The sequence below is a fragment of the Hippopotamus amphibius genome, chromosome 2 (genome assembly GCF_030028045.1).
Source record: "Hippopotamus amphibius kiboko isolate mHipAmp2 chromosome 2, mHipAmp2.hap2, whole genome shotgun sequence".
NCBI lineage: Eukaryota > Metazoa > Chordata > Mammalia > Artiodactyla > Hippopotamidae > Hippopotamus > Hippopotamus amphibius.
The window spans coordinates 173,166,558-173,194,258 of NC_080187.1; the positions used below are offsets into that span (position 1 = coordinate 173,166,558).

At 44.8% G+C, this 27,701-nt stretch overlaps 2 gene segments (V, D, J or C); both read right to left on the reverse strand.

The window, feature by feature from the left end:
• The window catches only part of LOC130844884 (T-cell receptor alpha chain constant-like), a 590,793-nt gene that overhangs the window by 252,392 nt on the left and 310,700 nt on the right, over positions 1-27,701 (reverse strand).
• Positions 1-27,701, reverse strand: part of LOC130844891 (T cell receptor delta constant-like) — a 475,273-nt gene that overhangs the window by 166,925 nt on the left and 280,647 nt on the right.

Consider the following 27,701-nt stretch of genomic DNA (forward strand, 5'->3'; position numbering starts at 1 on the left):
TAACCTGGTGCCCTTGTCTCATCCCAGGAATGTCATCCACTGTGCCTCTGCTGCTGTCCTGTTGCCTTACTCTGTGTATCTCTGACATCCTAGTTGGTTGTGTAGGGTGTATGGCGAGTCTTTGGTGCAAAGGGCCAAGGACTGGGGTAAATGAAATATTACTCACCACATTCACTCGTAACCATAGTTATGAGTGGTTGTTTTATGGTCACCACGGTGCTGCTGTTTTAAAGCCTAGTTTAGAATGCAGGTGCTGTTATATTCATCATGGATGTGACAAGTTAAAGGGCTGTTAACACTGAGCTATGTAATGAACACTTAGTATGAGTGAATGAAACGATTACTGAATAAGAATGCAAGCTATTCAGTTGGCAGGGCTTTGATTGCCAAGTAGCCTGAGAGTTTGCACACCTGCATGACGTAGTAGTGACTGTGAACTGGGACGTTACCAAAGGAGAGTGAAGGAAGTACCATGGGTGGCAAGATGGCCCCGTGTGATGAAGAACCTCAGCATCGATCAAACGGAAGCAACATTGTGAAAATTGTGGTCGATGACAGTGCACATGGCATCAATCTAAACTGATGTCAGTGTCCAGGCTGCGGCGAGAAATCAGGGATGCAGGATAACAAAAGATGCAGAGGGAAGGGCATGTGCCAAGAAGATCGGCTGGAAGAGCACAGGGAAAGGGGATTTTTGCAAGACTCAACTGACAATCATCTGTCTCTGTCAGAAAACCTTACTTTCAAACGTGCCAACTCAAGTTCCAGATTGGTGACCCAGAGGCTGTAGCATGCTAGGAGGAGAACGATTGCCTCTGCTCATGATCTGCTGCATTTGTGTTGACTCACAATGTGGTTGGGGACTCAGCTGGGCAGCATGCCGAATGCCCAGCTGAATTCCTAAAACCACCGTCGGCCCAGAGAACCCTGTTAATAAATATTCTAGCACAGTCTGTGTTTATCCAGGGAAGTGTGATAGGGAAGGGCGACTGGCAGGGAAAGAAAACAGGGTTTAAAATGCCATGCCAGTTGGAAAATGTTTATTTTTACAGAATAGATGTAATCCAGATAATTTTCCTCTTATTTTGATAGACTGAACCCTAAGCTTCAAGCCTGCGGAGGCCAAGGACAAATTTTTTTATGCAACCAAGATGAGAAAAAGCAGTCTTTGCATACATACACCGAGGGACCATGGGGCCCATGTCCACTTTATAATTAGGGCCTCCCTGCATGGTCATCGTGGTCCCCAGGCCACTCAGGCAGATCATCAAGTACAAAAAGGCTCTTAGCTTTTCTCTAGACAATCCTTAGATTCCATTAGTCGTCTTTTCTTCTAAAGGTGCATGAGATGAGCTGATGGGTGGAAGAGGCCTTGGGAGAAGCTTGGAAAAGAACAGGATCAAAATTCAGATGAAGGAGCAGTTGCCACAAGCTTTTTTAGAGCAGCTGGTGAAACATCTTTCTGCAATCCAGGGAGTCTTCCTCTTTTGCCCTCCTCTTTGGTCCTGAATCTAAATCGAGGAATCAGCATTATGGGTTGAATCCCTGCTCTGATTGGGTGGGAGACTTTTAGGTAAACTTGTCGTTTTCTTTTATCTTTTTATTTCAAAGTAGGAAGCAGATACAAATGGGCACTATTGTGAAGAGTAGGTGGTCCATGGCTGCGCTATACCAGCCTTGCCAGGTGGGGTGTGGGAACGTAGGCAATTTATAAAACCTTTGCGGCAGCTCCTGTGACCACAAGGGATTCTACTGGCTCCATTTAGCAATTTTAAATTTCAGAGTATTCACCTCATGTCAGAGTATGTAGCTGTGTTCTCTCATCTGAGGTTGTTCATTTGGAAATACAGAAAGATGAGGCATTATTTCTTTAAATAAAGTATTCCCTTTCATTACCGTCTGTGTCTCAGTAATCCCTAAAGCAGAAATTCAGTTCACACATTAAATTCAATGATCATATATTAAACACTTACTATGCAACACCCTGTGGAAACTGAAGATGAAACGGACTAAGAATTCCTGCCCTCAAGGGGTTTATAAATTAGGAGGAGCATAAAGGAAGTATCCAAACAATCAGGCGAAAAGAATCATAAGCCTTGAGAGCCGTGTCAGCCACTAGAATCTCATGAGATAGTGCCATCATAGAAAGAATTCTCTGAACCTGAATCTGGGCTAAGTAGGCATCTTTACAGCAGGAGTTCTCAGAGCATGTAATATGCTAATAAAGAATTGTGGATATTAAGAGAGATCTATTAAGGTAGAGCATTTGCCAAACTTATTTGACCATGGAATCCTTTTTAACTGCTTAACGACTGTTAACCTCTTGAGGGACAGTGACATTCTGAAGAACAATTTGACGAGTGTTGCCTCTGAGTTTTTCTAAGAAGAAAAAAATATATCAGATTCCTTTGTAGTTGACATTGGGAGAAACTCTCCATGTTGGATGCAAATTGCATGGCTGGAGTCAAAGGGTACGGTAAGTTGTATCAATATTATTCGCAAGTATCTGACTCTCCCTTTTATATGAGAGGATTATCAATTCCTGCTGGTTGCTTCATGTCCTACAATGCCTTCTGTAGGGGAGAAATGAGTCCTTGCCCAGCTGATTTTGGCCACAGCTGTGAAAAGCTTTGGCTAATGAATATGGGTGGACATGATGCCTGCCATGTCTGAGAAGATGCTCTAAGGAGCATTCTGAGTTTCTATGAGCAGCTCTCTTGTTCTTCTTCCTCTGTCATGAGAGCAGTGTGTCCCAAATAGTGAATTATCTTTCAGTTTGGATTCTGGAATGGGAAGACGCAGGGAGCAGAGCTTAGCAGACATCTTGTAGCCACCAACTTGTAGTAAAAGCAGGAGCAAAAAGTAAAAGTTCGCTGTTTAAGCTATTGAGATATTAGTGCTGCTTGTTACTGAGGCAGAGTTGACCTAATACAAAAAGGGAGATATGGAAGGCTGCTATAAATATGACAGGGCTTCTTCCCAGAGCCCCCAGAAGAGAGACAACCTTGGAGGAGAAGCAGAAGACAGAATGGCTTAGTTTGTAGTTGAATTTTTTATACTTCACAGGAGAAAAGTTGAACATTTGCTCTGATGAAAAACAACACCATGAAATGAGACAACTACATCAGCTTAGATAAATATTTGTAGACTTAGTGTAGACTATAGATGCTGGATATCTGAGAAGAAACCTCAATATTTCAAACTGAATGAAGTCAAAGGACACACAGAAGTGGAAGTTGATAACCAGTCCCACTGGCACTACTTGCCTCCCTGTAGAGCACATTACTTTCCTAATAGTGCCTCCAGATTTCCTCACAGTTCCCATTAGCAGGATGTGGAAGAGGTCAGCGCCCCACAGCACCAAATTCTGGGAAATTGCAGAGGTTTGGGAGGGTTTTTTAATAAGAACAGAAAGTTAAAGGGAGTGATCATTACCCAAGGAAAAAATATTCTTTCCCTCTCCCCTTCCTCTTTGCTTTTCTTATTCCTTATCTCCTAAAACCATACCACACCCATTTAGCTGGTCTATTTTGTGGTGTGCACAATAGCGGCACTTTGGAAATCTCTAAGCTTTGTTTGGCAGGAAATTTGCTACATCTGTGGTTAAAGAGCCCCTGTGAAAGCTCTGATAGACATTAGCTTCCCCACAAAAAGAGACGGACTGTGTTTAGTCTAGGCTCAGTATTTTTCCATCTGTTTTCAGTGTGTTTGTTTGTTTGTCTAAACTGAAGACATCATACAGCCAAAGGTGTGTGTGCAAGTGCACGTGTGTATTTAACTATCAAGGATTCTCATCTTCCTTCCTGCGTCATCTTCAGGAGCCTCCAAGCATATATTACCCCAGGGAAGCAAGTGTTTTCTCTGTTAGGAGCTCACATCACTTCCTATGAGAAGCCGTCCCCAGCTCTAGGCCATCACTTCCTTCTCTATGTTCTCACAACTGTGTGCTCCTTTCTCTGTTATTGTCTCTATTTCCTTGTCCATTTCTCCCACTAGAAAGAGCATCTTGAGGACAGGAATTGAGCCTTGGTGGTTTCTATAGCTCGGCATGTGGCACAGAACCAGGAATATTGTACGTGCTCAGGACATATTTGAGGGATGAGGGTATCCAACCCTGTAATTATAGACTTGTGTATTTTAATAATATAGCTACTGAAAATACCCACCCAAAATCCAAAACACCAAAAGGGCTCATCATAAGCCCAGCCAGGAGTCACTGAGAAAATAATTATCATATTGGCCTCTATGATTTCTTTGTAGCTGGTCAGTTTCTCCGGGCAAGTTTTACTTACCTGTCCCAGGTCCCTATGTGGGAACTGGCTCAAAACTACAGAGGATCCCCTGACCCTCTCAGTTGTCCTGCGTGCCCCTAAATGGGCTCTTATGTCATACAGCTAGAGAATGGGTGGTAATCACTGGTCTCTGAGAACACTTGGTTTCTAGCTCAGGGTGATTCTGGGGTCTTCAAGACCATTCAAAATTGAGAATACAGCGACTCGGGCCCCAGCTCCAGCCCAGGGTCAGGGATGATCACCAAATTCTGGGAAATTCTGGAATCTAGGAGTCATTCAATGATTCAGAGAAATATATTTATGCAGTTTGTCAGGTTTAAGATAAGCAAGAGCAGATAGAGTCCTTGTTCTCTCAGAGCTTACAAACTAATGAGAAACTAGACATTAATCGAATTAGTGAAATATATGAGAAACTGAAGTATGAATGCATATTTAAAATCCCAAATCTAAACTTGCTGGGACATCTGAAGACATCTATGAAGAATTGATGTGTAAATTTTGATCCAAAAGATGAGTAGGAGTTAAATAAATAATGAGGAGACTGAATAAGTATTCCATGGGGAGTGGACAATATGTGCAAAGGCCCTGAGATGGGAGGGTACCTGGTGCATTTAAGCAACTGGAAAAAGGCCTGTTTGACAGGAACATGGAAAATGAGGGAGAGGGGTGAGAGGTATTGGCAGTGGAGGTAAGAAGAGGTTAGACTGTGCTGGGTCTTACAGCCACTTTAAGGATTTTGGTCTTTTGCTTATAAGCAATGGGAAGTCACTGAAGGAATTTTAATCAGGGGTATGACATGATCATAATTGTATTTTGAAGATTACTTTGGCTACTGTGGGGAGGATATATTGAAAGGTCCCAGAGACAAGCTAGCTCATTCAAAAAACTAATGAAATGATTCAAAGGAGAAAATGGTAGTCTGGACCAAGGTGTTAGTGGTAGAGGGTGGAGAGAAGTGCATGGATTTGAGATGATATATGAGATAGGAAATCTTGGGAAAGGATCATATTTAAAAGGAAGATCTTGACTTAAGTCTTGGAATTGAGCTGAAGTAACTTTGAAGCATTTAAGTGGATGTGCTAAAAACAGTCAAGTGGATACGTAGATATTAATTCATGTATTCGTATTCCACTCTTTATTGACTACCTGCTATATGCTAGTCATAGTATTAAGAATTCTATGGAACAGAAAAGTACGTTGAACTTGGATTCTTTTCTTGAAGGAGTTCGAAACTTATGAGATAGTCAAGAGGAATGGTTGAGGGTATTTGGTACAAAGAAATGAGGGCTTGGGGATTGGATATGATAGCTGTCTTCAAATATTTAAAAATATGAGGGTAGAACTTAGTCTGTGTTGCTCCAGAATGCAAAACAAACACCAACATATGAAGTTCCAGGGAAGCAGACTTCGATTTGGTATAAGAAGTGATCTTTTCATATAAGAACTATCATTGAGACTGAATGATCATCTACTCAATCAATATTTAATGAACATGTAAATTGAATGGAGGGATTCCGTTTGACCTTTAAGATCCCTTCTGGCTTTCAAATTCAGTGATTCTAATTTTCTGTTTAAACTCTTAATTGTTCAGAATGAAGGTCACAACTTGGATTTCCTTGAGTCCATTTCTTTGCTTGGACCCTTCCTGTATCCTCCCTGGGCACTTTCAGGATGCTGTAATGAGTCATTTCCTCAAGGTTGTGACACCTTATGATAGAATTGACATTCTCTTCTTTGGCTTGATACAGAGAAAGAAGTGTACTCTGATTCCTTTCTTTTCTCTTGCCTCTCACCCCAAACCATGGTTCCATGATGCTGAATGACTTGTTCGAAAGTGCAGCCAATTGATGGCACTGTTCCTGGACAGAAGGTATCTTCTTCCTCCCTCTGAACAATCATATCTTCCATTTCTAGCCACACAGGATGCCTAGAGACTCCTTTGCTTGGGAGCCTGGTGGAAGTGGCATGCTTATTGCCATGCCCTGACAGTTGACCTCAAAGACATTTTAAGAGGAAGGGCAGACACTCTCGGATTTCTCTTCACTGATCTGAACTCTTTCAAGAGAGCCCTTTTCATCCTGGATAAAAACCACAGGAGAGAAGGATAATGGGAATAACATAATATGAATTTGTTTAACCCTCAGTTGTCTTTACCAATGCAGTGGGAAAGAACAAGAACGATATAAAAATATTCACCGACATTCATGTCATTCATGTGGCTCTGGGATTTCTGCAGAAACACTTGGTCCATGTCCACACTATGCCAGATCCTTTGGTGGCCCTATCTCCACCCAAGTCTGAGGCTTCAGGTACTATGTAAAAGGCTTTCTTATCTACCTCCTGGTAAGCTTGGGAAATTTCTCCAGGTCTTTAATTTTAATTCTTGTTTGGTTTCTTTTTTCATTGTTTTGTGCCCAAACTCCCTCAGATTGTTATCAGGCAGTCTGGTTGGTTTCCTCCCCAAATGTCCCTCTTCCTTGGCTCCAGGCTCTGTTTTTCATGCTCACTCCATGCCCATCTCAGGTTCTGAGTGGCCTCAGCCCAACATGGACCAGAACTTCATGCTCTCATCCTTCCTGCAGGAGGGATGGACAACTAGAGGCACACTCTCTCATCTCCTGTCCCTTTTTCTTCCTGATCAGACTTTATCAGACACTTATGATTCATGTTCTTTTTGCTGGTTTGATCTTGAGTTGGAGGTGTGTGGCACAAGGTCCTGGGTTGCAGTGGATAATCCAGGAAGGTCGTGTGGTGTGGTAAAGAGTACACTGACTCAATAAACATTAATTCATTTCCTAATCTGTTTTTGGATAAATGAGAAATGGACATACCTAGAATTTATGTAATGCCTCCTTCCAAGGAGCATACAAGGACACAATAGCACATCACTGAGACTGTTTATTATATCAGTAACACAAATAATCTTTAACCTGATTTGGGGATGACTGATTGCTTATTGTGCACCTCACACCTGGCTGCACTTCAGAGTCCCTTCAGGAGCTTTTTATAAATATAGATTCTTGGGTGACATTTGCGAAAAACTGATTTATATTTCTCCACCTCCATGACATTTTTCAATAATGATGGGTTCCCTAGACCAGTGGTTCTCAAATTTTAATATGCACATAACTCATCTAGGGAAACAATAAAATGCAGATTCTGATTCAGTAGATCTAGGGTGATACCTGAGATTCTGCATTCTAACAAACCTCTAGGTGATGCTGATGATGTGGGTCCAGAGACCACATTTGGAACAGCAAGTTCTTAGACCTGAGAAGAAAAGAGGATGGGGAAATTACCTGGGAAGCTAGAGCTCCATGACCACAGAAATTCAATCAAAATCTCTGGGGATATATTCCAGACATTAATATTTTCAAAGAGTTTACCCACACAATTCAAATATGCAGCCGGAATTAAGAATCATTGTTCAAGAGATTCCTCGATCACATCTAGTGCCTATTTCTCTGTAATCAGGGCAGGAGAACTTAGGGACATCTTCCTTTTACTAAAAAAACAACAGATCTTTTTCTGTTTATAGCAGAAATTTTCAAACATGTCCTTGGACCACTTGCATCAAAATTGCCTGGAGTCCTTGTTATAAAAACATGTTTTGGGGCCCTCCCACAGATAGACTGAATTAGAATCTTCATAGCCTGGGATCAAGAATCTGATTAGAAACAATCTCCCTTAGTGCTTTGTGTTCATAATAAAGTTTGAGAAAAATTGGCTTATAAGATAAAATCAAATTTATTTAGCTTTGTAGCCAGGAGTGTCTAAACAAGTTGGTCTCAACCAGAGTTTTTGAGCCCTCTCTTTCCCTCCTCTACTGCATTAATCCCTGGTGGTAGGTGGTAGGCAGCCGCTAAGATGGCCCCCAATGAGCCCTACCTCCTGGTATTCATGCTTTCATGTAATCCTCTCCCCTTGAGTGTGGACTGCATTTACTGACTCATTTTCACTGAATAGAATATGGCAGAAGCGATTAGGTTACCAAAAGACTGTGTCTTCCATCTTGGATGCCCTTTCTCCCTCAAAGCCCTTACTGCAGAGAAGTAAGCACTAGGCTGTGACGAACCCTGTGGAGATGTCTATGTGAGGACTCAAGGCTTTCCAGCATCCATGTGAGTGAGCTTGGAAGTGGATCTTCTTCCAGCAGATGCTTGAGATGACTACAGCCTGATGAGAGACCCTGAGCCAGAGGACCCAGGAAAGACACACCTGGATTCTTGACCCTCAGAAACTGTGAGATAATAAATGTTTTGAGCCTCTCAATGGTATGGCAATTTATTGTTTTTAAAAAATAATTTTATTTATTTATTTATTTAATTTATTGGCTGCATTGTGTCTTCGTTGCTGCACGTGGGCTTTCTCTAGTTGCCTCGAGCTGGGGCTACTCTTCATTGCAGTGCGCAGGCTTCTCATTGTGGTGGCTTTTCTTGTTGTGGAGCACAGGCTCTAGGCGCACGGGCTTCAGTAGTTGCAGCACGTTGGGCTCAACAGTTGTGGCTCGCGGGCTCTAGAGTGCAGGCTTAGTGGTTGCGGTGCATGGGCTTAGTTGCTCTGCGGCACATGGGATCTTCCCGGACCAAGGACTGAACCTGTGTCCCCTGCATTGGTAGGCGGATTCTTAACCACTGCGCCACCAGGGAAGTCCTGGTAATTTATTATTGATATATAACAGTAGCTAACTAGTACACCCACCTTGAAATACCGTTCTTCCTCCTTCCCGCTCATCCAAGTCCCACCTCTTTTAAGCCTTAGCTGTTCTAGGAAACTTTTCTCATGTTGATTGCCTTTTCATGACCTCCTAGAGCACTGCATGTGAAGTTGGCAGTACTCACTGTTAGATTGTTTGTATTTGCTGTTATTTTTTTTATTCATTTGTAATCTCTAGTTGTAATTGCTAATGCTGTCTTTTAAAATAAATTTTAATCCCATTGATGAGAATAGAACTTAAAACAGAAGTTGATCTAGAACTCTTTTTATTCCCATGACCTATCTCAATGTCATAAACACAATAAGTGCCTATAAATAAATGTGTGATGAAGGTAATAGTGCATTGGAAGGAATATTGGGTAGAAGGCATCAGGAGAGCTGTAGTTCTCACATTCACATCTACTCTGTATCCTAAAGCACAATTTTTAACCTCATGTGGACAGAGGATTCCAGACAGATAGATACTTGAGCAGAAAAACAAAGAGTTGGCTACTAGAGCCAAGAGGATGAAAGCACTCCCTTGAGGATTATGAAATGTTTGTATCTTTAAGCCCTCCTGCCCATCAGTCTGCTCAGTGGTGCCTCCAAGCCTTGGCTCTCTGTGGTCCCAGATACTTTAGGCTCCCCCACTTCAACTTGGGACCTGGGAATCTATTTTTTTAATTCAGTTGATTTGTGACCATCTCAGAAATGCCACATTGCCATAGATATTTGTCTCCAAAATCTCTCTTGGCAACCGATGCAACAAAAGCCTGTGCAGAATCCCTCCCTGCCATCCCTTCGGGTCCCCTGGGCTCCTCTGTCACTAAGGAAGGATATAAAACATTCAGTATCTGAAATAGTTGTGGGAGCATTTCAGAAAATGACTCTAGTGCTCGCTTCGGCAGCACATATACTAGAAAATGGCTCTAGTCATCCTTCATCACAGACTAGGCGTTAAAGCTATCTCTAATAGCTTTGGAAATTTTGATTAGGATGGTAATGGAAACCATCCTTGCTTTATCTAGTTTATACACACGAATGCTTTCACGATAAAGACTCTGGAATGAGCTAAAGCACTCCCTATAGTAGAAATTTGTTCATCTCAGCCTCTCCACAATGAGAGGACCTTCTCAGTATTGAAAGCTATTTTTTCTTTTTCGTTCTTTTCTCAGGAGTCTGAGAGATAGTAGCGGGTTGCCCTTGGTCTCCCTGCACAAACCCTAACAGATCTTTCTGCACACCTTGGCTGATAAAGAAGGCCCCTCTCAACCAACTACAGAGATAAGGCCCTTGCCCTGGACTCAGCTCCTGAGTCTTTTATCAGATGTTACTGTTGAGGTTTTCAAGTTATCTCACCTCAGGGGTGGTGTTCATTTTAGCCAAAGATGGTCTCTGATTGGATCTGCTACCTTGGTGGCAGACTGGGGGATTTGAGGCGACTGGAATCAGAAATGTAGCACCGTGGATGTCGGACCCACAGTAGTAAGTTCCAACGTCTTCTACGGTTGCTTTCTGAATGTCCAGTACATATTGATTTTTTAAAGCATCAATTTTCCCTTCGAAATTACTCCTTATATTTTCATTAGAGTTATTGCTTAGTCTGTATATTAAAGACAGGGAGTTATTTTCATTCTTCTTATACCAGCTCATCTGATAGTTCTTCAAGTTCCCTCCAGTTATGCTGCAGCGGAAGGTGGCAGACTCCCCAAGGAGAACAGTCAGAGTTTTTGTCTCTGGTTCCAAAATGATATCCAAATAGACCCCTGAAAAGGAAAGCCCAAAGTTGGAGAGGCCTCAGAGAACTCCCTTCACCCCACGGGGAGGGGGTGTCAGAGCCATGCTCAGCCATGTCCCCCCTTTGCCCCCAACAAGTTGTTCTTGCTACACATTCCCTAAGAGTAAAAGGCCCTTCGGCTTGTCCTTACCTGCCCAGCAGATGGCCAGGTGGAAGAGGGCACAGGTCCACAGCATGCCTTCACGGGGGTGACTCTGTGGCCTGCTGGTCCCCCAGCTCCGCCTGCCTAGATCAGCTGCTGTCTGCCCATGGGAAATTTTGCCGTTATAAGGGCGGCTGGGTGTTAGTTACTTCCTCAGAGAGAGAGTGACAGGCCTGCAAGGCACAGATGAGCCTGTTTATTCAACAATCACGGGCTAATGATCTATTGCAGGCCAGATACTATTTGGGAGACACAAAGGTGAACTTCTGACGTAAAGATGTAAAGTTCTGCCTTAAGAGGGCTCAGCTTTTTGGGGAGACAGACATAGAGCAATTACAAAGGGGTGTGAAATGCTATTAAAAAAAAAAAAAAAAAAAAAAAGGACATCCAAAGCACTCCAGGAGCACAGAAGAAAGAGCTGCTTCTCTCTGGGGTACTCGGAAGTGGTAACTGTGAACTGAGCCAGGAGAGCTGCGGAGGGCTTTGTCTGGAGGGCAGTCCTGGGAGGGAGCTGCACGGGGAAAGGGGCGGGGGCGTGCAGGAGCAGCCTGGCCTGCCAGCTGTGGTCCTTCTGGCTCCACATAGTGCCAGTGCTGCTCCCGCTGTCCCCTCTGGCCACTGCCACCCCTGCCTCAGGCTGAGCGTTCTTCCCCGGTTGCCAGCTATTGCTCTACTACTCTAAGAGGTCTTCCTGCTTCCAGATTTTCCCTGCTTTCATCCACTCTCCATGCAGGCCTCACACGAATTTTTCTTCAGACCAAAGGGCATCAGGCCACACCTCTGCTGAAACTCCTACAGTCGCTCCCCTCGGCTTTCAGGTCAATGTGAAGATCCTATGTCATGGTCGTATGACCTCTGATCTGCTTCCCTCTCCAGCCTCACTTTTGGCCATTTCTCCACTTGCACTCAGTACTTCAGGGGTACAAAAAATACTTGCAGGTTCGAAGATGTATCATGGCCCTCATATGCCCAGTTTTTGCACTGGCTACTCCTTCTTCCTGGAAAAACCTTACCTTCCTCACACATGGGAGGTGTCCCCCAGGGCTCCTTGAACTCGTTGGGTCACGGCACTTATCACCTCTATTGTAACTATCTGATAATTTATTTGTTTTCTGCACTGGACTCTAAGATTCCTTAGGACAGAGACAGTATCTTTGTGTTTGCATTCTCAGTGCCCAGCGCAGAGCTTGTCGATATTAGGAGCTCAGCAGATACTTGCTAGTCCAAGCAGGATTTCTGTCTGGGGCCTCCTGGCTCTCAAGGAGGCTGGTGGGTTGCTCATCTAGTGATGGCAAGGATTAGGAGCGGATCCGCCAGCAACCCAAGCCAAAAGCCGGGGGAGCCAGGTCTTCTGCCCATGTCGTAAGTGTGGGGAGAGGCGAGGTGCTCTGCAGCAGCAGAATAGCTCCTACCCAGCCAGAGCCTGCTTGTAATTGCTTGTAGCTAACATTCTGCTGTCACCATTGGTGCTTAGGTGGTAGCACTACTCACATCATCTAATGCAAATGGAGCACTGCCTTGGCACGTCTTAGAGCTCTGTGTTTTGAATCTTGCTTTGCAACTTATCAGTAGTTGGGAAAGTTACATCTCTGAGTCTTGATTTCCTCATCTGCAAATAAGGTAACTAGCTTGCAGGGATGTCATAGGATTGGAATGAGAGAACACACACAAATCACTTATCCCCATGCCTGGCACACACTGGTAGGCCACCACAGGTGTTGGTTTCTTTGCCTCATCTCTTCTGCTTTGTCATGGTTGGGTTAGTGACCTAGTCAGAGCTCCCTACCTGAGACATAGTCACCAGGGGAGACACAGAGCTTGTCATTCCAAGCCTGGCACAAGACATTCCTGTGAGGGAGGGAGGGAAGCTGAGTTATGTTAGGCTGTCCATCAGACTTTGGGCAGGTAAGTGGATGAGCTGAATAGAGCCGTGTCAGAGTCGAATGAGCAGCGTCAATAACTTCTGTGTCCCTCGGCAAAGGATCGTCTCTGGCAGCTAAGGATGGAAGCCACATACGAGCTGGAGCCCCAGTCTTCTTTATCCAACTGGGATGAAGAGACAATAGGGGGACTGGAAGAAGCAAAAAGACCCCAGGGTCAGATCCAATCAACCCATACTGGCTACTAGTGCCATTCTCTCTGGTGGTCTCTGCCCCTCTGAGTCTTTAGTATCAAATATCACAGAGTCACTCGAATATCAGTGGGAGAGAGTGCCAGAACGTCTGATTTTCTCTGGAATTGGAAGTTTCAGGACCTACTTTGCCTTTGATTTGAGAACACATCTGCTCTCACTCCCTTTGAGTTCTTCGGGTGAAAAAGGAGGTAAGTTTAGTGAAGGAAAGCCCTTTCCTTTCTTTATCTCTTGTTCGTTAGCCTCGGACGTCTCGCGGTAGGCGTTAGTAACAGTGAAGTCAGACTCTGACGTTTTCCCGTGGCTTGTCTCCATTGAGGTATGCCGGTTATCTGATGTTTGCCTGTTGCTAGTTGCTGCTGTCTTTGCTCTCTGTTTCTCTGCTCTGGCACTGGCTGGTTGGCCAAGCAATCGAAGGACAGGAATGGAGGTGAATGGAGAGGCAACTGCATTTCTATTTCCCTTGGTTGGGATCTCAGCTGCCCGGGGTCCCACGATGGCCTTCAGTAAGAATGTGGCTCTTCTCCGTCTGACTGATCTGGGCTCCGAATGCTCAGACGGCCGGGATTACTTTGTGTCTCTGATTTGCTTTTCCTGAAACGTCTGGGTGGGCCCCATTGGTTGTTTTAAAGCAAACATAAGATATTTTTGGAAATGAGTGAAGAATTTCAATGGGTGTCAAGGAAAATCACAGAGCCATTTGTCTCTAAAAAGATTTTGGCTGCCAATATTCCATCTGCCACTCACTTACCCAGCTGTTTGGTGCTGAATGAAGCAGCTGCAAAGCAAAACAGCATAGAGGCAAGTGGGGACTTTTCAGGGTTGTAATTCTGCTTCTGTTGCTGACTTGGGACCTTGTAATGTAAATAAATAAACTTTTCCATATTTAGTCTCAGCTCAGCTCCTTTAGGATGTTTTCCCGACTCCCATCACCCAGCTTATCCTGAAATCTAAAGGTCCTAATTCCAGTCTCTACCTTCCTTCTGGAAGCCCTCCCATAATTATCACAACCAAGTACTTCTCTTGCCTTCACATGTGTCTGATTTGGTTGGTTCCTCTATTAGGCGACAAAGCCCCACTACAGTATGATCTCCAAAATGGCAGAAAGCTTGTGTTACTTGCCTTGGTATCCTCGGCTCCTGGGATGGTGTCTGGCAAAAAGCAGACCCTCAATATACATTGTTGAATAAAAAAAAAAAAAACGAACCCTGCCAATTCTATAGTCTGAGACTTACGGATACGTGATGAGCATTTGTGAAATACTTCAACCTTCCTGTTCACCTTTTCTTCCAGGATCACATGGGGAGATTAGAGGGCTTCCAGTTAGAAGATGAGGTGGTTGGGACAGATGCTCTCAGGCATACCATCAACTCCACCACAGTTTTCATTTTGGTCCCTACAGATCACTACCAGGAAACCTACCCTTGGGCAGTGCTCTCCAGCCAGTGCATAGTTCTCTTATAACCTTCTACTTTATCCAAACTTCACTCTACCTTTGATGGTAGTAGAAAAGGAAGAATGATTATTTCTCTCACTGAGAGCATTAGCGTGGCAGAATCAGAGATCTGGGTGACAGAGTCACACAGAATCTCCTATTTCATTATGCATGTGACATGGCATTGGCCTTTGAACTTTGGCTCTGGGGAGGAATGACTGAGTCATTTCTTACTGGTCTAGAATACAGCAGGGTTCCTAGATTTGTCAGTGTCCTTTAGGAAACCACTCTTCCACATTAACATTCAGCAATTCTGGGTATTTGTCACAAAGAACCCCAAGGTACCCTGGGGAAGAGAAAACTCAGAAAGAAAGTGACTCACTTACTCATCAAACACTGTCTGGGTCTAGGCCTGTCCCATGAGGGTTAAGACTTTGAAATCTGATCTCCAAAGCCATATTTTGCAAAGGGTACTTCTCCAGTCCTTGCATCCCCTCAGAAGCCTCTTGTTTTGTGTGATTCTGTGAACTTTAAGGGCTGCTCTTGGGGGCACTGCTGCTGATGAGTCCATATGTTGGCTGCAAATGAGAAAGCCAGCAAGACACAGGGGATTAGTGTTTCCACTGATGAATACAGGCAAGATCTGAAACAGCAGGAGATCCTGTATCTTCAGAAAAGAGAATAGAGAAGACAAGCTTGCTTACTTCCAGGTCTCAGCTCAGCAGTCCACACCCAGGAGTTTCCATGGGTGGTTCCTTGGATAAACAGAGGCCAGTGTGGAGGGTTCTTTATAGAGCCTATGCACTCCTGGAATCTTGGTATGATCTTCACTTGGCAGTTTTTTAGGATGCCATAAGTTCGGGTGTACTTTGATTTAATTTGTAATCTTTTCAAACATAGGAACTTTTTCAGGTCATGTAGTATGCCTATTATGTTGACAGAACTAATGCCTTATTTATGGTTATGTTTATAAACAACCTTAATTTTATTTCTGGCTCTACATTTATAAATTATTCCACTATCCATTTAATGGATAGGGCTACTCTTTTATTTTAATATGTCATGAAGTCTTACTTTCCTCTGGTTTTATTTTTTCCTGTGTAGGAAGCCCGTGATAATTTATCAGAACCTTTTTCCTGCAGGTGTTTTGAATTGTATTTCTGTGAATTCCCATTGATATTTAGTTCTTACTAGATGGGATGTTAATGTATAAAAAATGTTTAATTGTCCAAGAGATTGATTTATTTCTTATCAGGTTCCTAAAGGCCTAGGCCAGCCTGATAGTAGGTGGACATGGCTACGTAGCAATCATCATGATCTCATCACGACCCACAACAACAGCAGCTCACCCTCACTGAGGGCTTCCTGGATGCCCAGTGTTGCTCTAAGTGCATTGCATGTAATAATTCACTTAATTCTTGAAACAATCCTCTATGGTAGATATTACCATTATCATTATTTTATAGCTGAAGGAAAGTAAGGCACAAGTAACTTGCCCAAGGTCATATAGCTAGTGAGTCAGCTATATGACCTTGGAAGATCTGGGATCCAAAATTCAAGAAGTCTGGCTTCCAAGTCTGAACTTAAGCTCAAACATTGGTGCTATATACTACCTATTCTACCTATCTATATCTATCTATCTATCTATCTATCTATCTATCTATCTATCTATCTATCTATCATCATCATCATCTATCTATCATCTATCTATCATGTATCTATCCATCATCTATCTATCTATCTATATCTATCTATCTTTCATCTATCTATCGACCAATTATTTATTTAATTTACTATTATTTTATACGTTTATTTAGTTGTTTAATTCTTTTTGGGCTTTTTGAAATGTTGTTAGGTTTTCAAGGGTCTGTGATTAAGATAATTGTTGGTTTTGATTTTACTTTATGTGTGTTCAATTCATTTGTCACTCTGGGCATCAGGGACTGTGCTTTTGTTTGTCATGTCAAAGGTTCAAGTAATTCAACAGGATCTAATTTTCACTTCTCATGGTTTAGCAAGATAAACCTGAGGAGGTGTTACTTGCTGAATACAGTTTAGTATTTGAGAAGTGCTTGTCTTGTATTTTTGTATTCCCACAGCACTTAGGATATTAATTTGTAAACCATGAGGGCCCTTTAGTTTTGAATGAATGAACTGATGAATGAGTGGGGGGCGTTCAAGATGACACTGAGCGTCCTCTGTCTTGGTGAGTGACTGGCTGAATTTTCTGTGTTGGGCTTGCTTGAGGCTTACGACTTTGGTCTGGGTGATGTGAAGCGTGCATTGCTGTGCCTATTGTGCACGGCAGTAAGTGGCTTTGTCTCTTGGCTCCTCATGCTTAACAGTTAAGGTCCGGGAGGACAACTCTCTGTCCACAGACAACCGGGAACACTCCAATTCCAGGGTGCCTTCAGAGGCACGGGTGAGCTTTTGTTAGTTTCTACAGATACCAGTACACAGAGTCATAGTTCCCACCAGGACTATTATATTGGCAGTGGAACTTCACGTCCATTCCAATCGTGGCAGCTCTGTTGGACGTTGCGTAATTGCAGTCCTGTAGGAGCCATCTGGCAAAGAGAAAAAGGATAGGAAATGAGAAATGAAAAGCGGTGGGAGAGTGCACCCGTTTACCTGGGAGCCAGTTACAGAGGCAGGGCAGCACAACGCAGGGCAGCCGGTACATGGCAGGGCTGCCTTTCCTCTCCGTGCTGTTTACCACGAAGCCCACTTTGCGTGCACAATGCACGCGGGCCACCTTATCTGCAGCAGCCATGTGGCTGCTTCATTGCTGCAGCCGTAAAGGAAAGAGGTCCTCAGGGCTGGTTGGTGCTTGCGATATCAAAAGACACACTCAGATTTGTTCAAAGGCAGCCATCCAATGGGCCCCTTTTGAGGAGCCTCCGGTGCCCCTCAGCCTGTGTTTTCGCTTATGGTGCCATTTCCTTATCAGCCCCAGGGGACTCGTTCTCTGAAAGGAAATAACCAGGGAGAGAGTCTTTTGTTGAAAGACATTTGGTGGGTTGTGACCTCTTGGGTCCTTGTTCCTGAGTTTCAGGATTCCGAGGTGCACAGAAGGTTGAGGGAAGGTAGGAACAGTCATCTTCCTGAATGCGCTGTGGCTTCCACTGCCCATCAGACGGTTTCTGGCTCTGGGCTTGCTCTTCAGAAGCCAGACAGAGAAGAAGGAATTTGTTCATTTTTAATGAGTCAACTAATCAATCAACCATCTATTCGGCAAATATGTGTTGAGTGCCAACTACATACAAGCTTTCTGCTGAGTGCTGAGGATACGATGGGAGTGAAAACCAGCCCAAGTTTCTGCCATCGTGGAGTTTAAAGTCTGCTGATGATGTTTAACTTCAGACAAGAGAAAGAGAATATATATGAAGCTGGGCAGGGGTGGGTGAAGGGGCTTTTGGGGTCTGCACAAATCCAGGCAGGGTTTGTTCCCAGTCTACATAGCTGGTTGTGAGCTCACCCTGGAGGAGTACAGACGAACTTTCCAAGGCAACTCGTGCCCCATCCTAGAGTCAGAGGTTTCCTTTTCTGCCTACCTTCCTTTACAACCATTCTCCTTTCAAGAAATCATTCCGGTTGTTGACAATCCAAAGTTCTGAAGTTCCTGACTAAGCGCTGTTATCTTTCTATTCTTGGAGTAGAATCAGCTTGGCTGCGATTGTTCCCACTGTGAGGATAACGGCATCTTTTGTGTGATGGTTTCCTTTTCATCGTGCACACAATGACTGCAGAGCCAGGAAATTTTAATTTGGGATAAATAATAAGCTATCTCTAGGGCCAATCTGATTTTGAGAGTCAGGGCTAATGGAGGTCAAGGATTCTTTCTCTTTTATTGCTTTCCTCAAAGCCTTGACTCCTACATCCACTTCTATCTTCCCTCATCTCTTTCCCAAGACTAGTTCTCTTTCTGCAAGGTGCTCTTATGAAGAACTTTAAATGGATAATAGGACAATGGACAAAGACCTAAGGAGACACTCACCCCAGAATGCCTGGACTTACGGTTACACAGAAGTGAGCTGGGGACAGCTGTGGCCACATAGACACACACAGAGACATGCAGAGGCGGGAGGCTGGTGGTGTGGCTGTGCGTGTGCCTGCATCAGAGCAGGTGGTGTGACAGGGTGGCCAGGGGACCTCCAGAGGCATGGCCATAACAGTGTGGATGATATTTGGGACAGGGAAACTGGTTGGGAAGATACATGTGTGCAGCATGGTGGCCCTAGACAGGCTCACCAAAGACCGCTAGGGAAGGCTGTCCCTGATGGTGGGGGGTATGTCATAGCCAAAGCCATTTTATTGGAAAGGGGCTCTGACTGACTGGATGGGGAGGCCAAGAACTGCTGACGAAATTTCTCTCGATCTAGCTCTCCTTATATCAACCTAAAGGGAGAGGAGAAAAGATAATAGTAATCCGGTGGTTTTAGGCACAGTAGTTGAGTGCTCTTTTACATGCTGAATTCATAAATAATAGGGGTGGGCAGTCAATTATGAAATGAGTTTTGAGGGCCCAGAAACCCTCTGCCCCCAAATATCCTTTATTGATACCTGAATTTCTGTCATTGGAGATTAGTCCTTTGGGCCATAGAAACACAAAAATATTCCTAGGAGGATCGACATCTTAAGTCTTAATATAGTAAAACAGTAAGAATTAATATCTGTTGGCAAAATCTTGAAACATGCAAACTAGAGCATCTTCCAGCACACAAGCGGGATGCTGGGAAGAGGCCATCTCTCTTCTCCTTCACCCCCATATCATCCATCTGCTTTTGAAGTGTCTCATGAATCTGTTTCTTCTTTCCAGGTGCTTATTTCTGATCCTTTCCACTGTCTACCTCAGCTTTCACATAAACTTTCTATCTGAGCTCATTGCTTTGGGTCTCAGAACCAATCTCCCCATCCACAGTGATCTTTCTAAAACACTTTCCAAACACATTGCCTCTTATGTATCTCTGATTTCATTCCACTTTTCACAGGACAAAATCCAAATCCTTTAGTCTGATAGGCAAGACCTTTCCCAATCAGGCCACAGCTTATCACGGCAGCCACTGCTCTGCCCCAGCCAGTGCAGACTCGCTCCCGCAGAGAGGATGCTCTTTTCCAAACATGGTCCTGTCCACCTAGCTGCCTGAATTGCCTACGCTGCTCTCCCTCTGCTTGCCATGTCCTTCTCCATTCCCTCCATTGGTCAAAATCCTTCATCCTTTAACTCAGTTCAACTGTAACTTCCACTAGGCAGCCTTTCCCAGTCCTCCTGAACCAAACTAATCTCTCCCTCCTTTGGACAACTGTGCATTATACTCTGACCCACCTTTACCATGGTCTGACTTTAGAAATTAGTGCTAGGAGGGTCTGTATCTGCCTCCTTTTGGAAATACACCCCACCCCACCCCATTCTCTTACTGCCTTCAGCAAGGTCCATATGCCTGAGGAATAGATAGATTTCCCAGGGGACTGATTTTGAAGGGGCTGCCAGTGTGCTCTGTCCAAGGTACAGCTGATATGCAGCAGTGTGCCCTGAAGCCTGGTAGGCAAGCTGTTGGTCTCTGATTGGAACTTGAAAGAACATTTGCAGCTGGATCATTTCTGGTGAATGTACTAAAGGATTTGGCTCCAACACAGGCAATGTTTGGGGTCCACAGTCCTCATTGAAGTCCTTGGTGTTCAACAAGTTAGAACGGTGTCACTGTCTCCTTTAGGGAGTAACCATGTGTGTGGTTTGGAGGGACTGACCAGGATTTCCTACGCTGTCACAGCAGCACGAAACATCAAATCCACCAGTTCATAACCAGAGCTGCCTGGTGTCAGAGTTGTCAGAAAGAACTATGGTTTCGAGGGAAACAATCGCAGACACTTCTCACCTGGGAGAAGGTGTCAGTAGGTTAAGAACTCAGGAGAGATTTTGAGTTTTTTAAAATCACAAGGCAGGAGGGTCTGAGGTCTGCCATCAACCTCAAATCTGGACATCAGACCTGGTATCAGGCCTCAGGCATTATTCACCTAGTGAAGATCTGGACCTGGAATTCAGAGCCCAGGGGCAGGTCTGTATTTGAATACAATGTGTTAACCCTGTAGACATTCCTTGCCTCTTGAGTCTTATGTATTGACTGTCAATCTCCTCTCTTATGGAAATTTCTGAACATTGTTTTTTCCAGGTATAGAACAGAGATGATGCCCTAGAGGCTTGTCCCTTGATCACATTGAAGACATCTTGAAAATGAACATAGGATGGGACATGCTTCACATTTGATCAACTCAACTCCCACAGACAGTGATAAGAAATTGTTATTTTAGAGTGAATTTTTTTTCCCAGCTGCTGTCTATTCTAAGGAAAGTTTTCCTTGATTTATAACATTTTTGTTAGAAGAATGAGGACCAACCACATACCTTGAGGACCTAGATTTGAACTGTAGGGAGAAATTCAAGTTAGGTGTTTTTGTGATAGGGGTATCTATTTTCTTTTTTCCTTCTTGCTTGTTCCTTTAGCACTGGAACTGCTTCCTGAACACTGTTGAGGTTGTGAGGGTTTCGTTGGTAGGCTAGAGACTCTACATGAACTTTAGAGCACTCTTCTTTTGCTGAGAAAACTAGAGTAAGGTTGAGGATGAGTTTATTCACATCTAAAACAAATATCCACTTGTGGAGATTATGAAGTCAGCACAAAACTAAACGCAGATGTTTTACACTAAGATGGTAAGTATTCTGTTAAGAAAAATTAATTTGTGTCTTTCTAGTTGGAATGGAAGGGCATATTTTTCCCCAAATATGAATTTAATCGGGGCTATTGGTATCTCATACATGGTATTTTAAGACCTAATAAGGCTGTTTTTGCCTTCTTGGGCCATGAAGGTCAACCTCCACCCGAGATGGTGGAAGGTGGTGGAGAGCTTTCCAGGAGGGAGTAATTTTTTCCACTGTCAGTCATTCCAGGGCAGGAAAAGAGCTGGCCTTGGACTCTATATGTGGAGATGTGGGAATGCCTGCAGATTTTTACCGGGGGCACTGACTGGTCCCTGCTGCATGGCAGTCTGCAGGGAGACAGAAAGAGTTTGGGTTTGGGGCCTGAACGTGTGCACTTCTTTCTCTCCTCAAGCATTTAGCTGTGCTTCGAATGATTAAGGGAGCAGGCTGTGTCCATAGCCACGTGGGACCCACTGGCGGCAGGTAGAGGGGACAGCAGGCTGGAGAAGAGTCTCGTGGGATGACACAAGGTGGCCTGAAGGAGCTCTGGTTCAGTGAAGTTGTGGAGCCCTGTGGGGACCCACTACAGGGCGAAATGACCACAGATCCCCTGGAGGACAGAAAGGATACTCCATATTCCCATGATAGAGCCTGCAGGTTATTATAAATTGAATATTCATGAAACAATGGCAGTATTTTGTAATCCACAGGCTGATGAGGTCTGAGGACACATGAGTAACATAACAAAGGACTTCTAAAAGTAAGAGATCTGAAACTCTTGAGGTGGTGTTTGAAATAACATTTGTACAAAGACAACCACTGCTTTAATTAATAACCTAATTATCCTTAGCTGTCTTCAAGACTAAGAATGCTCAGCAACTAATTGCTGGGTTAAATTTTAGGTGATATAAGAGCTGGAAAATAGCAACAAGTCTGAAAATGGCAAATTCCAATTTATACATATCTATATATACATGCTTCCACCCACACATTCATTCAACAAATGTTTATTACCAAGCACCATGTTTACTGCCAGGAACACAGAGCTTACTAAGACAAAACCCTCAGGGAGCTTATCTGAGTGGGCAGACTCAGGTAGGACTCCGCCTCCCCATTCAGAGAGACAGACTGTTTCTGATTAATGACACGATGAAGCAAGTTGCCGTCTCAGTCTCTTTCCCAGGGGATTGGAGCCAAATCTGCTTTCCAGTGAACTGCCTTTTATTCCCAGGATCCCAGGTTTGGGGGAGCTGCTGTAAAAGGCCTGGCTGTGCTGCTGTTCTTGGGGTGCTCCAATGGTCCTTGGTTTTGGCTCCCAACCAGAGGCTGCATCCTGCAATGACGGGTGAGGTGGGGGACAAAGATGGAGCAGAGCACCTAGAGATTTGGCTGGTCCAGCATTGCCCTCCAGTGGTCAAATGTAGGCATGTGGGGGCGACGGATTCCTAGAGTCAGGTTCAGAGGTGTCTGCGGATTCACAAGGGGGCTCAGGAATGACTCCTCTAGATGAGGTTGGGAAAGCAGGAATTAGAAGCCACAGTTGAGAAATTAAAGTGAGAATCAAGATTGATTAATGACCAGGCACCTGGAGTTGTATGTGTAGAGAGAACCAGAAACAAAGACCACATCAGTTTCCCAGTTTGGATTTTGGCTGACAAGATGGCCAGGCTGCCTTGGGGTTTAGAAAGTGTGGTGGTGATGGTGAGAGGCAGTGATCACCCAGAGCTGTAACCCCAGTCCTCTCAGTATACCCTGGTCAAGGTTTTTGGAAGGCTTTGATCAAGAATCATTATCTTCAGACTGATGGGCAGGCCAAGAATGAGTACAAATCTCCTGCAATGAAATCAGATGCAAATTTACGTGTAATGAACTTTTAAAATATTAGATTTGCAAGGGGGTCTAGTCCACAGAAAGGCAAATCTGTTCTCAGCATTCCTCCTGGGACTCAAGTGGTCTCATTCTCCCCATGTCTTACATGTTAGAGGTTTAGTAACTCTGTTTTGGAAGGAAGTTTCTCTCTCTTAGCAGCAAGAAGACTTCCTCCCAACCCCCTTTCAGGTCAATGTCACTGGAAGATGTCCAGCACAGTAGGACACAGTCCTGTGTCCCAGATCATGGATCTATGAGTCAAGGCTGAAGTAGCCTTGGCAGCCAATGCACTGTTGGCAAAGCCTATGACTAGTGCAACCTTTCTTTCCTTTTTTGTTTCATCTTAGCACACAGTGTCTGCCAGATACATCATCACTTATCTTTCAAGGTCACGGAAGCAATGGAATTTCACTGTACCCTCGATCTTCCCTTGCTTTATTTCTTCTAGTTGATCTATGACTTGGCTTCCTGAAACTTCAAGCTTGAAATCTTCCCCATCCTTGTCCTTGTTGCTTTCTTGCCCTGCCCCCCTGAAGAGAGAAAAATGGATTAGAGAAACTTCCTGATCAAATGGAAAAACAATACCAGGCAAACCGCGACCAGCTCAGGAACCAGGTAACTGAAGCATAATGCATCAGTGGTGGGATTGCTCGCTTTGTTGCCTATAAAATCCAAGCATCCATAGCCCTACTTGAGAAGACCCCAGTTTTTACCTTAAGAACAAGGTTCAAACTACGAATCCTGGGCAGCAGTGTGAGAGTAGGATAATGAGGACAGATGGAACATGAATATTTTAGTTACAGGACTCTTGGAAGGCAAGTAAGTCATAGCAACTCTATGTATATGTGTGTAGCTCTGTGTGCACTGCCATGAAGTTAAACCAAAGCTTTCTGAAGTCAAGAACTGTGCCTTCCTTGCTCTCCTTTGTAACTCTAGTGCACTTGGTACTAAGCATATTGTCCCATAGTGCAGTGGTTAAGAGATGATGCTTGGGAATCCAATGATCGAGAATCCAAGCCCTTTTACTTTAGTTTTTCAATCTTAGGAAAAATTCCTAGCCTTTCTGAGACTTGGGCTCCTCATCTGTAAAACAGGAATAATATACCTACTCTCCCCTCCCCCACGTGCAGAGCGTCTATGAGGATTAGAAGAGCTGGTGCATGTGCAGCCCTGGACATTGTGCGTGGCACAAGCTCAGTGCTCAGCAAAGAGTAGCTGTTTTATTATTTCCACTTGTGCATGTGTATATGGGTACATGAGATCTCTGTGGGTGCGTGAGAATTTTTCATCCCAACTTCACTGTGAAATAAAATCAGCCTCATTTCAGAAAACCAAAGCATGTAAGCACGGGGATGAAGAGATTCCCTCCCTATACACTCTTTGCCACTTCCTTCTATAACTGTAAAGACTTTGCCCAAGTTTCCAGGGACCAACATGCTCTTGAACCCTGTCTAGAATGGGAGAACCGTCTGCATATAAATAAGCTTTCAGCTGAAACAGGCTTGTGGTGGCTGACCTTCCCCTCTTGCCTCGAGCCTGTGTGCTCACCTTGCAGTTGGCACGGCTCCATCTCCTCCTCTGGACTGTCGCAATTGACCCAGTCTTGGGAGCTGCCAATATGAGAGAGACTGGGAAGCTTGGTATTCAATCATCACTGAAAGCCTGTTAGGAGAACAAGGTACCATGCAGCTACTCGGAAGGCTGAGTGTCTAGAAATGGCCATTACAGAGGAAAATCCTTCCGCTTGGCTGACTGGGGCCAGGTCTATGGCTTTAAACTGGCACAGATGCCGAGTTAGGGAGTGCCTTCAGTTTGTGCTCAATAAAACCAGTTTTATTCAGGGAAGTGAATTGTTATCCCCTCCGGAAGGGTGAAGGTATAAAAACAGGCTGTAATTCTTGGAGGATCTAATTCTTCTGTAGCTGGAGACAGGAAGAGAAAGAGAGGGAAAGAGAGGGACAGAGATGGATGAAAGGGAGCTGTGTTATGCCAGGAAGTCCTTGGGTAATTAACTGGCTGAATTTCTCCTGGAGCTTCAGGGTGCTGCCAGATGTATCCAGGCCCTCTGCGCCCTGCCCCACAGAGCCAGCATCCAGGGTCCACCTCCTCCCCTCCCCGTGGCTGCTCCTCATGGCCAGGAACACATCAAAGGAGGTGTGATATTCATAACTGCTGTGAGTCATTTTCACGTGGAGCTGTAGGGAGCCGCCTGTGCCACTGCATGCTGTATTCAGCCCTTTATCAGAGCAGCTGAGCTGAACCAACCCCCCATTATGGGCGAGAGGAGTCTCCTCTTGGGAGACCTGGATTTGCCCCCAGACCCTTGTGCAGAATAAAATGGGTCTTTTTAATTGAGAAATAGTGATTAAAACATCCTTGGGTCTTGGCTCTACATCTGCACCGCCCACGGGGACAACTCTGCGTGGTCCTTCCATAAGAGTGTGGTCACCTCCAGGCCCTGCTGCTAGTGTCAACAACATCTGAAACTTCCCTGTTTCCTTTACTCTGAGGACAAAGGACATCAACAAGACTCCAACCACGACCACATTTCTTATCAACTGGAGGAGGAAATTCTGCTGCCCCTGTTGTATTTGGCTATTATTGGAGAGGGTTGGCAGAGACTTGTGAAATTAAAGCTGCAGGATGGCAAAACTGGAAGGGGCCCTAGTCATCATCTTGTTCTGGCCCCTCAAGTTACAAATGAGCAAATTGAGGCACAGAGGGGTTAAGTGGCTTGTCTAAGGTCACACAGAGCAGTGAGTATTTCTAGCACACAGACTCACTTTCTAAAAGATGCAGAGGAGTAGTGGCGGCGTGAGTCTTACTGTTACGTTCCCACTGGAGTCTGCTTCAGAGGTTCAAACCTTAGTAAAGGGATGGGGACCAGGAGACCTGAAGTGTATCTCAGCTTTGCACCTCAGTTTCTCTGTTTGCAAAATGACTGTAGTATTTACCTTCATTTCAGGACTGTTGAGGGGCTTTGTGAGTGACTGAGAAATCCTAGGAGCTTGGGTTTTGGGGTGATGAAAGAACAGTCTCTTTCTGGGCTCTGGAACGGGGCTGCTTGCCTGGGCTGTCTAACCTGTTCTCAGTTTCTCAGTCACCACTGAGGCCTTAAGGAGCCCCTGGGTTGGGAGGATGGGAGAATTAACGCAGAATAACCAGACTGGGTGGCTGGACACAGGGTATGGGAGTGGGAAAGTGGGTGGGATACAGTAATAAAATATAGCAATACCTGCCTGCTCCCAGCCCTGGTACCAGTCTCTTGGGAGAATATGTGAGATGTGCCCCCCCCCCCCCCCCAGTTAGCAGGACCGGATTCCCTGCCTTTGCTTGGGGCGGCGTGGGAAAATTGTTCCCCTGTCTGTGTGCATTTGAGTGCATTTTCATTGTACTGTGTGCCTTCAATGCTGTCAGAAAAGCAAGCATGTCTTGCTCTTTAAAATGTCTAGATCTCCTGTTCCCATTTGGGGTTTGTGGTTGGAAGGTCAGCCTCCAGAGCTGTCTGGTGGTAATTGGGTTCTGAATAAATGAGCCCTCAGGGACTGCCAGGGAGACCAGAGAGCAGCCCACACACCCTGTCTGGGCTGAGACGCTGCAGAAGCCATGCGGTGTCCCTTGGCAAGGTAGCTCCTGCTGGGCTGGGCAGCTTGCGCTTCCTGGCAATCCAGCCGGCATCCCGGCTTGGTGAAGCCACGAGCCCAGAGGCCCAGGTCTGTACATGAGTCTTCTCAACCACTTTCTCCTATTATTACCTTGTCAACAGCAGAATCTGGGACACAAAGGACAACTCTGCATGATGATGCAGTGAATGACTGGTTAGGTACCTCCTGTTTAATAACCAGAGAAATATTACTGTGCGGCATCTCTCCATATGTTGTAGCATCTGTGTCTGGCATGTAAGGGACTCATTTTCTTCACATATCTCATTAAAGATGTAAAGCAAAATGGAAGGGCTGCAAGCCTACCTCTCTCTGCAACGGCAGCAGCTCCCTTTTCTTACCCTCTACTGCCATCTAGTGGCCACTTGCTTCCTCTGCATTGTGGTTTTCGCAATGGAAAGGAAGGCTCAGCCCCTGTGAAGCGGGAGGAAGACAGTTACATAATCCACACAATCATGGCTCTCTTTAGAGTCCTTGTTGCAACAGAGCGTCAGGACCCATCTCCTGACATCTGCCTGGACCACCCTGCGGCTGCCTCTTGGAGCCTGAGAGGGCCCTTTCTTCTCTGGAGAGATGCTGTCTGTCGACTTTCTTGCAAATCTGTCCACCTTCTGGATTCTGAAAGTAAATCACGAAGACCTGGTACACTGGACACTGCGTGCCAAAAGCCAAGGTGAATCTTGGGGACAGACAGAGTCCTGCACCTCACGCTGACATTTCCCCAATATCTTCAAGAATCCCCAGAGGTTGGAATGGAGAAAGCACAGAGTGGAAGGGAAATCCCACAGGTATTTTCAGCGGCCGGCTCACCTGTTTCCATGTAAAGTCCTTGTTAGTGGAAGCTTGCTCCAGCCCAGGTCCCACTGCCTCAATTCAGGACCCACAGACCTTGTTTGACATTTGTTCCATTACCCGTGATGCCATCAGAGTGTGTTTTCAGTCCTTATTCATCAGCTTGGGGCCTGGAGAGATGTGCAAAGC